The sequence below is a fragment of the Mauremys mutica genome, chromosome 1 (genome assembly GCF_020497125.1).
Source record: "Mauremys mutica isolate MM-2020 ecotype Southern chromosome 1, ASM2049712v1, whole genome shotgun sequence".
Taxonomy (NCBI): Eukaryota; Metazoa; Chordata; order Testudines; family Geoemydidae; genus Mauremys; species Mauremys mutica.
In genome coordinates this window covers 351,532,069-351,542,973 of record NC_059072.1, presented here as the reverse complement: position 1 = coordinate 351,542,973, position 10,905 = coordinate 351,532,069, and the positions used below count along the sequence as shown (strand labels likewise).

Genomic DNA, 10,905 nt, shown 5'->3' with positions numbered 1-10,905 from the left:
CTTGCAGACGTGCCTGTGGAGGGTGCGCTGGGAGGGCGGCAGGCGGCTCCGGCGGAGCTTCCGCAGTCATGCCTGCAGGAGGTCCGTTGGTCCCGCGGCTCTGGTGGACCTCCCGCAGGCATGACTGCGGAAGGTCCGCCGGAGCCGCCTGCCGCCCTGCCGGCAAAATGCCGCTCCAAGCGCGCGCTTGGCGCGCTGGGGTCTGGAGCCGGCCCTGTATAGACCATGTGTGAACTGAGATTAGTTCACCTCTAGTTTATAAACTTTTTCAAACTTAGGTGAATTTTCACAGAGACAGCAAAAAGCACACATCCTTAACACTAGGGCAATCGCCATCAAATTTCAAGTCTATTCTATATTGGTTGGTATATTGTGTTCATCACCATAGTATGGGAGCTCTTCCAGTAGTGCATTATGCAATGTGACTAACACCTGTCACATTGTTCTCTCATCCTCTCCCCTGGGGGAGAAGTGTGCACAGTGGAGCGCTGCATTTTGATAGGGTGGGTTTTTTTTAATATACATGTTGCTATATATTTATGTTAGAGAAGGCAAGGTCAAAGACATGCAGCTTGCACTTGGAGCTGAAGGTGGGAAGGTTGGTGATGCTCCTTAGATCAAAGCATGAAGGCACTAGAGCTTCTCAACAAAACACTTAGAAGAATTTTTCTAACATGGGCAAAACAAAATATTTTCTCCTAATGTGCCAACTCCTCACAATTTGTTTTCTTAAAGTCCCAGCTCCTGGATCCACATGATTAGAGGAGAATCATAGAATCATAGAAGTGTAGCACTGGGAGAAACCTCCACAGGTCATCTAGTCCAGTCCCTTTCACTCAAGGCAGGACTACATAATAGTCAGACAAGTCAGAATCTCAGTTTTCATTTAAAACAAAAAACAAACAAAACAAACAAAAAAACCTGTTTCCATTCCTCTTGGTTGCAGAGAAAAGTTTGAAAATGTGATCCCAGTGCACCCTAAGCTTTGGAAATCGAAAAAGAAATAAAAATAATGAATTTAAAAAATATATATCATTTGGGTTTTTTTTAAACTAATGCCATGATTTTTTGGAGCTTGACTCATGATTCTTGAATGTCTGAAATTGGCAATTGCTGTTATGGAACGTGTTATGCCATTTTAATTATAGTCAGTGTTAACCATTCTGCCTATAATCATATTCTTTTGTTGTTTGCATTTATCGTCTCTGTCTTTTCTGCTTTATTATGGTGTTGGCTGTTGTCTCATTCTGTACGTTTTGCTTTATCTATTTCAATTTTCTCTTTGGAATAGAGGGAGAGATGCATATATGTATTTATCTAGTTAGGATGCAGCTTCTTGAATTGTCTTGGAGCTATTTTCGAAAAGTGTGACAATGGCTACCTTGTTATCAGTCTGCTCTTCCTATTTCAGTGAAATCAAGTTTTGTGTTTGTCTAAGACTCTGTTTTGGCTCTGACAGTGAACTGGCAGCAGAGTGTCATACCATGGCTTTATCCTCTTTGTTTAGCATGCAGGGGCCCAGTCAGGATCAGGGCCTCATCGTCCTGAGCAGCACCATACAAACACATGGCAAGAGACGGTCCCTGTCCCAACCTGCTTACAATCTGAGGCCCCCACACCTAAAAACACTTAGATTTGTGTAACTTTACCTACATGACTCCTCCCACTGAAGTCTATGGGGCTGCTCCATGAGTAGTTACATAGGTTCTTAAATGCTTGCAATATCAGGGTCTAATGTAAGACAAGGTGACTCGAGTGAGCCTAACAGCTTACTGAAGGTGGGGGAATGAGGGTCAGGGGGATCAGAATGCCTGGTGGTTACAGATTAGCTACCTGCACTTTTAGCAGGGTTTGAGTTAGTTTTTCTTAGGTACAGGCCATAACCCTTTCCTGCCTGAATTCAGTAGGGACAGGGTGTATGCCAGGCTGTGACCCTTTCCTGCCCGGGTTCCCGGGTGGGGTGTACAGCCCAGGCTGTGACCTTCCCCGCCCGGGTTCCCGCCGGGGCTGGGTGCCGCCAGGGCCGCCCCGCCTCCTGCCCTGCCTGGTTCAGCCGGGGGCGGAGTTAGCCGGTTTCGTTCCCCCCGCGCTGCGCTCGCCGCTTTACTCCGCAGCTCCCGGCCGAGGGATGACATCGGGGAGGCTGCGCGGGCAGCGGAGGCGCTGAGCGAGCGGAGCCTGCCGGCTGCAGGGCGCCTCCTCCTCCCGCGGGCTCTGCCGCGGCTCCGGCCCCGCGCCCCCCTCCTGGAGCGGCGCCGATCGCAGCGCCCCGGCGCCGGGGAGGAAGCGGCAGGTTCCCCGCGTTGCACGGCTCCGAGGGCAGCCCCGGGGACCGGGCGCTGGAAGTTGCCGGGAGTGGCTCGGAGCTGGTGGCTTCCCCAGGTAAGGGGGAGCCCGCCCGCCCGCGGTGTCGGGGGGCGATGGGGGACCCTGCTTCCCCCCACGCCTCTGCCAAGCCGCGGGGGACGCATCTGGGCGTGTGACCCCCTTTCCCAGCGGCTGGGAGGGCGGGCGTGGAAACACCGGGCGTGTGTGTGTGTCTCTCTCTCCCTCCCCCGCGTCCTCTCCCCGACCCCGGCCGCTCTCTGGGGAGCTGGGTTGGGGCAGGAAGGGACCGGAGAGATTCCCCTGGGGCTGGGGTGTTTCCAGAGGAGTCTCCCCTGGATGGGGCGCTCACCCCTGGGCGGGTGTTCGTGCACCTCCCCTGAACCAGGGACCAGCCAGATGGGCTGCAAGCCCCGCTGGCCGGCAGCGGGCTTAGCAGAGCAGCCCTGGGGATTGGGAGGTCAGGTAGGATCCCATGGAGAGGGGTGGGGGTGGGATGGGGAGCCCCTGGCCCGACAGTCGCCCTCCCTCTGCCGTTCCAAAGTTTGGGGCGGTGTCTCCTGTCCACGCGGGCTGCTATGGAGGGGCTGGGCACGAGGGGCTTCACGCTGAATCGCGAGTGGCTTGTGTCAGTCCTAACGGGGATGGATGCCAGAGGCACAACAGGAGAGAGGGCACCCGGCTTGGGGTTATAGGATGGCTCTCACAGGTGCCGGGGTATGTAAGGCAGCAGATTGTGATCATTACATTTCATCTGGGTTGCATCCGGCTTTGTTTTTAACGACGTGTTAGGTAGGTGTGTATTCACATCAACACTGCTCTCGGGATGACAGCATCTGCACTGCCCTGGCACCCTCCAGAGCCGTGTGTGGTATTTTTCAGGAGAGGGGGTTATCTCATGTCTCGCAATCCTGAGCCAGCAAAATCCCGGAGCCTGAGGTAGATTAATGCAGCCTCATTAGTTTAGTCAGGAGGAACACCCTGGGTCAATGCAGACAATTAGAAACCTCCCCTAGTGTCTTAATAAGTCTGACAGCATGTCTCTGCCTGGTGACACCTTCCAGGGGGTTAGCTTTGTTTTTATTAAAACTCCTTTATTCTTTATTTATATTGCGGGGGGGGGGGGGGAATGTGCAGGGGAATCTATGGCCTTTTGCTGCCTTTGCAAAGAAAGCACCAGAAAAGGAGGAAATTCTGAATGGGAGTGAAGCAAGAATGAAAGAAGGGGCTTGGGAATGAACGAATGATACATAGTTGGCGAATATTTGTTTTATTTACACCCCCTGCTCTCCCCTACCCTCTGCAATTCCTCTGTACTTCTTGGTGAATAGACTTCCAGGCACTGACAAGTCTTTGCCTTAGCACTTTCTGGCATTAAAACTACAGAGATTTAGATGTCTTGGGCCAGATGGCAAAGCAGGATTTTTCAATCCTGGAAATCTGTCCTCTTCAGATTTTTGCAACACTTCCTATCTTTAGGAGAAAAGGAATCATAGAGCAAATAACTTGATTTGTAATCACTCCTACATATCCTGCCTGCTTGTGAGTTTTTTCTGGTGGGGAAGAGGAGGAAAGGAAGTATGGATGTAATCTGAAATGCTTCGAAAGGTGCACACTGTTGGGCAGTAAGATGCTGTGTGTGTGAAACTTTAAAGATTAGTTCTGATTCTGTTTGTACTGGCTTTTGATTGATAGCTCTACAAAGGAATAATGGGAGCTCACAGAATAGTTCTCTATAATGGCTTGTCTAGGTTAGAAAGTTCCACCATGCCTTTACATGGTTAGACTAGTGTGGTCACACTTCAGACCATGTAGACAGTACTGCATCCAAAAAACCTGCAAATAGGGCTGTTGTATTTTAAAGACCTGTTAGGGATAAGATTAAACACTGTGTCTTTATTAGAATAAGTATAATGGTTCTACCTTGCTTTGTGGTTTAGATTCACCACTACCTAAATTACTGGTCTGTAGATAGCATACCTACCAATTAGCATCTAGAGTGTCTAGTCATTGGCTGATTTGGTGTATATTGAGTTGCCTTCCATTTGAATTGCTGGGTATATTGGTCATGGGTTCATACACAACACAATCCATTAACACACCATCTAGTCATTACCCACTTTCCTTGTGGTTGTTCCACAATTTGGGAAGAGGTTGTTATTTTTATCATGTTTTTCACTTGCACTGTCAAGCCTTGAAGTTTGCTTCAAACTGGTAATCAAACAGTAGTAATTCAACTGTAAAAAGTCTCTTTATAAATCAGAAGCCACTTCTTAAATGTGCATATCAGATCAGTTGTAAGGTAGTTAATTTTAAAGTGGGTGTCTCCTTCAAGCTGTGCAAAACACTTCTTTAAAAGAAAAGGTTCTTTGCGTGTAAAGAAGCAAAATGACAAGGATTTGTCCACTGCCATTCACTGCAGAAGCACAAATTAAATGAATTCTGGGCCAATACATTTTATTTGGTGTCTGTTTGTCGATTTCAGCAGCTAGCTCTTTTAAAAGCTTTGAAGTTAGTTTCATTTATATGGGAAATTCTTTCTTTGGACCAGGAAGACTACGATTAGATGCGGTATCCAGGGCTGGCTCCAGGCACCAGCTTAACAAGCAGGTGCTTGGGGCGGCCACTCCGGAGAGGGGCGGCACGTCCAGCTATTTGGTGGCAATTCGGCGGAGGGTTCCTCACTCCCATTCGGAGCGAAGGACCTCCCGCTGAATTGCCACAGATAGCGATTGCGGCTTTTTTTTTTTTTTTTTTGCTGCTTGGGGCAGCAAAACCCCTGGAGCTGGCCCTGGCCCTGGCGGTATCTTGCATCTGCTCTGTGGGCCAAGGATTATTTGTTTCTTTCACTTTTTATAAAGTGCCATGCATATTTACCATCCTCTATAAATAACTGTGTTAGAATTGCCCTAGTTTTTTTTCTAACTTGTACTATTGTCTGGATTTGGTTATCCCATCATTATCTTGACTTTCAGGGTAACACTGAACAAGGCGATATTCCCGTTAGCAAGTGTCTTGTTCTGTCAGGTAGGTGTTCATTGCTGCTTGAAGTGTGGCTTTTTATGCAGTAGATGCACCTGCTGGGGATGTTAACCCGACTCTGAATGATTCCTTTATCAATCTTTATCTGCCCCTCCACCCCCGCCCTCAAAAATCTTATCTTTCTCTCCAACAGTTGATGTCCAGCATAGCATGTCTGTGCAAGGTGTGGATTGGAATTCAATTTGATGCGAAATATAGTTAGTGAAACCATTATCCCCTCCAAAAGGGATTTAATAACTAGCCCTTTTTTTGTAACTCATTATCCAAAAGATAGTGTGATTAACTAACTGAGAAGATTTATTAGAGGCTTGTCAGACGCTGCTCATATTACTCCTTCAAGAGGCTCTGCTATGATACTATATTTCAGCTCTAAAACAAGTACATGGCTCTTCCTTTCTCTGCATTGATTTACAATGTCCATGTAACTCTTTGTGGGCACTCTTATTTTTCCAAACCAATGCTTCGTTGGTTATGTATGTATATACCGTAGCTTTAAAACTAAGGCTAGCTGGCAGGAACAATCCATCATTTGTTAATGATGTAACAAATCTGTGGTCACTTGGGATTTCAATGCTGTCACTATATTGCTTGCCACAGCCACACTAAATTACCTGATATCTGCAAGGGTAGAACTCTGATTCTCCTGCTTCAAAAGCAGAGGAGTAACAGGAAAACCTCAGCAGAGGTTAACGGTATAGGGGCTATGCCCAAAATCGATCTCTTTGATTCTGGTCCGAAGAGGACAGTGCTACACAAACCAGCCAGTTCATTTAAAATGCTAATACCCTATTCCATAGCACCTTTCATCTTGCTGACATTAAGCCTATTAGAGAATCTCCTCCATTTTTACAGGGGAGGTAAGAGACAGAACTGAAATTCATTGACCTTCTCAAGGTCGCATTGTGAACTAAGAGACCACAAGAAATAGAACCCAGCATATCTGGTTTCCAGTCCCCTGCTCCAAGCACACTCCCTTCCAGACAGGGTCCTTGTCTATTTGTTTTGAACAGTACCAAGTACACATGGATGGTACCCAGCCCGTAAAGCGGGGGAAGGGTTTGTGAGGGAATTCTAAATGGCTGTCTGTAGTAACAGGAGATTGTGTTAAATAGTGACTGGAGAAAACTATTGATATCTGGTTTTGCTGTGTTCTTTTTTAAAGCCACTTTCTCTCAGTTCTCTCCCACCCCCCCATTCTGAATAGCTGCCTTGTGATTTTTTTTTTTGGGACTAATATCCTATCGTTGCTTGATACTGTAAAACACGAGCCACCTCATCTCTTTAATATTTGGTTTAAAATATTTTGATGTTCCTTCCAAGAAAGACTTTCAAGATAAATGTGCTCTTCTGAAGATATTCAAACTCTTGAATTGCTTTGGAGGGGCAACCATAAACCTTTCCACACTACGGTTTATCTTGGAATGCATTGTACTTAATCAATACACGATTGAAGAGGTACCTGGCGGTTGCTTTATTTTTGTCTGCTTTGTCCGCTCAGATTTCAATTACATTGTGTATAAGGATGCTTCTGTGTAAGGGTGAATCTTCCACCCTCCCCTTCTCTTGTGTATGTGAAAAATCTGCAAATAATCTCTTGCTTAACTTTGGGGGCACCTGAAGTTTGGGTGCTAAATGCTCAATTGTAGCCATAGCCATGTTGGTCCCAGGATATTAGAGAGACAAGGTGAGTGAGATAATATTTCTTATTAGACCAACTTCTGTTGGTAAGACCTCAAGAGCTTGAGTCTGTCTGTCTCTCTCACACACACCAACTGTAGTTGGTTCGATAGGAAAGTGTGCCTCACCTGCCTTGTTTCATTGAATTTGATGGGAGTTGAGGGTGCTTGGCAGCTTTTCAGGATCAAGCCTATGAGGGTATCTTTTTTTTTTTTTAATATAAATTGTGTATGTAGGAAGGGGGAAAAAAGATCCCTCAATCCTCTCCGCCCTGCCCTCTGTTTTTGTGGAGGTGGTACTGGTGACAGACCACAAATTTAGGCATCGATTCCGCAATGAGCTCTGTGCCGCCAGTCCCTTGCAGCCATGCAGAGCCTCACTGAAAGCTCTTCTCTTTTTTAGAAATAGCAAGTGCTTGCTTGGAAATGATTCTGTGCAATCATGGCTTATATGAAAGCCCATCTATTATTTACACTTCAAGGCACTGATCCTGCAAGTTACACCATTGGGCTTCCATTGGGGCACAGGGTTCTGCAGGATTGCTTGATTGGGGTCTAAGTGATTTCAGCTGAAATAACTCTCTGATCTACTGTACTCTTCTCCACTTGTACTATTTGTGTACTATTTGCTATTTTGTTGCTCAGGACTGGTGATGCTAAACTGGTCAGTTTCACTTTCAGACTCTACTGTTAGGATGATGCAATGTGTGACCTTCAAGGTAGGGGAACACGTTTTAGAAACAAACTCTATGACTTAAAATAGAAAAAAAAATTGCTATTATTTCCCTTCCAAAACCTTAAATTCTGGGCATGTGCTACTGGCACCGTGCACTTATAAATATCACAACTGTGCCACAGCGTATCCTCTCCCCCTACCCCCTCCAAGAAATCAAAGCAGAAATTTAAGTAACCTTGTTCTTTATGGTCCCAAGTGTGATACACAGTGCAAGAGGGTTCTGTAATGCTGCTTTTAGATAGGTGGGTCTTGCATTCCCTCATGTAATTCAGGAACATATACATCAGGCATAAACAGCACTTACGTGGAGGCTACATTTTCCTTTAGGTGCAGTGGCCGCTTCTAAAGTGTCTGTCTTTTTAAATTAACCAGATGGGTTTTCTATCTGTTCCAATTTCCAAGAGCTACAATGAGGCACTCTAATATAATCTGTGCGATCACTGACACACTCACTGATCTAAAACTGCCTGAGTCTAAAATAATGGCACCTGTGATGGTGTATATTAGGAAACTGCAATCACAGGAAATACAATAGATCAGTGTTTTGGTGTGGGAGGGAGAGAAGGGGAAATCTTCTGGTTAAAAGACGAGGAACAAGGAGATCTGGATGTTTGGTTACTACAATTATGAACGAAGCGTAACTTAAAAACCTAAGAGGAGGTTCTGTTCTCCGTTTTGACAGACTTACAGTGTGACTTTGCACAAGTCAGTTAGAGGCTTCTTTTGAAAGACTGGCCCTAACTGTGGATGTTGCTTGATACCCCCTCACCCCAAGGTCCTGAGAACCTATGGCCCCACTTGCTTTTTACCTATATACCCTTTTCCCGATCTGTGAAATGGGGATATAATACTTAGAAGTGTTGTGGGGTTTAATGTCTTGTAAAGCATTTTGGGATACTTAGGTGGAAGGAGATACAGAAGTACAAAGGATTTATATTGCTTATCCATCCATCAAAACTTTCTTCTTTCTGCATTAAAATGTTTCCTGCATGCCCCAACTGTTCATCTGTAAACATTATAATGGGCTTATCCAATGCTTTTATCTTCTGAAAGATAAAGATTGAATATGTTTCTGGTGACAAGAGGATATGGGTGAGTGACACATCCTCTGAAATCACGGTCTCTTCTCTATCTCCACTTTCATTCTTTAATCTAGAAGGAAGCCCTGCCTGGAGAGAAGTTTCTTTAAGGTGTCAAGTCAGTGAGGTTTCAGAAGCAGTTGCCCGGCATGACAGTGATTACCTTTGTAGGCAAGTGTGGGAATTTCATGTCAATCTATCTACTAATAATTTGCATCTCTTTTGGATGAGACTTAAACCTGATGACCGAACCAGCTGTGGCTAAAGATCCATGGTGTTTCACATGAAGTCACATTTAGGCACCTGAAACAGAAATGGTCTCATCTTAAAAAGGTGCGGAACACTTGCAGTTTCCAGCCTAACTTTAGGCACTAGGTTTGAAAATTTTGGCCAGAGGTTCTCTTTTGGACCCTATCATTTGTGATTAGACTCTTCCTGTTGGTATGCATACTTCCACCTTTTCATGTTCTCTGTATGTATAAATATCTCCTGTCTGTGTGTTCCATTCTATGCATCCGAAGAAGTGAGCTGCAGCTCACGAAAGCTCATGCTAAAATAAATTTGTTAGTCTTTAAGGTGCCACAAGTACTCCTGTTCTTTTGGCTAACTTGGGTTACCTTCTCCAGGTGTAGGTGCTGCCTTACTCAGGTCTGGGTTAAAGTTCTTTCTTTTAGATTTATGATTTAATGACATCCTTCTAACATACTACAGGTAAGACAGCTCTGTGTATTCAAATATTAACATGCTGGGTGTCAACTTACAGTGGTGTCTTTTTACATTACATTACCTGAAAGCGAATTGCTTCTCGGTACATCGCAAGATCGTGCATAGCACCACTGCTGCATGGATGCTTGTTGGCTAAACACAAACTTGTGTGGATAACCAGGAAGATAACTCTTGCCGTGCACAGAAAAATAAAAAAATTAGTGCCACAGGCATTGGAGCCTTTAACTGTATCCATGCACAGCTGTTCCTGAAAAGTACAGAGACTGAGACAAGTCCAGCTAGAGCCCCGAGTGCATGAAGAAGTGCCTTCTTTAGCATTTCTGTAAATGTAAGTTTGAGGGCCCCTGCAAAAGCACCATGCTCTAGCTTTTTGAACTCAGGGCTGGGGCCAGAGTTCTAATCCTGACTCTGCCACCCACCTGAATCACCGTGTGAAGTTAAGCAAGCCACTAATCCCTGAATTTTGAGTGCCACTATTTTTGTAGACTTGACCTGAGACACTTGAGGATCTGATATTACTTTTTTTAAAGAGGTGTTCAGCACTTAACTCTAGCTGAAGTCAGTGGGTGCCAGGGGGTCCCTAGAACTGTTGAAAATCAGGCACAAGATGACTTGCATTAGGGCATCAGAAATAAGTGGCTGCTTCTAAAAATTGACTCTTTTTACCCTTCTGTCTTTTGGGGATAACTTGCCCATCTTTTTAAAGGGATGGTATGTGAAGATTATATTTAAAGTACAGTGGAGGCCTTTGTTAACAGAGCATGTCAGTTTGGGTAAAATGTAGCCTTAAATTTAATATAGTCAATAAAAAAATCACTCCCGCTGCTTGGGTGGTGGTGGGATGATCATATGGGGGACTGTCCGCCTGTCTCAGCCAACCCTGTACATACCCCCATTCCTGTAGATACTGCAAATTTGTGCAGGGGATCTGCGTTAGGAATCATTGTCCTGCCCGGCTGGAACCTGCTGAGCCTGCAGGAACCAGAATGAATGTGCTTTGCACTTTCCACTGAGAGATGGCAAACCAGCGCTTTTCTGTGTGTGTGACCCTAAGAACATTGATGTAGCTCTAAGCATTGTAATATCTATTTAAATGTGACACAGTTGTCCTTTAATTGGCTGTTAATGGCTCTGCCTTAAGGCTGATGCAGGAAAATTAGTTTGTCCCACGCTTGGGAAGCTAAGATGATGATAATAAGGGGATTGCCAGGAAAGGGGTGGGGGTGGGGACCCCGATGAAGGGCCAGGGGTAGCATTAGTGGGAAGCTCAGATCTCAATTACCAGCAGCTGGGTGGGTGCTAATGCTGGGCTTTCTCCAGG

The 10,905-nt window shown here is 45.5% G+C and overlaps 1 protein-coding gene across 2 annotated transcripts in view; it reads left to right on the top strand.

The window, feature by feature from the left end:
- Window positions 1-2,125: 2,125 nt before the first annotated feature.
- Window positions 2,126-10,905, top strand: part of GDPD5 (glycerophosphodiester phosphodiesterase domain containing 5) — a 329,762-nt gene continuing 320,982 nt past the window's right edge. For both annotated transcript variants that reach the window (XM_045021717.1, XR_006580516.1), the window contains exon 1: window positions 2,126-2,382. The gene's annotated coding sequence lies outside the window, so the exon portion shown is untranslated. The remainder of the gene's footprint in view (window positions 2,383-10,905) is intronic.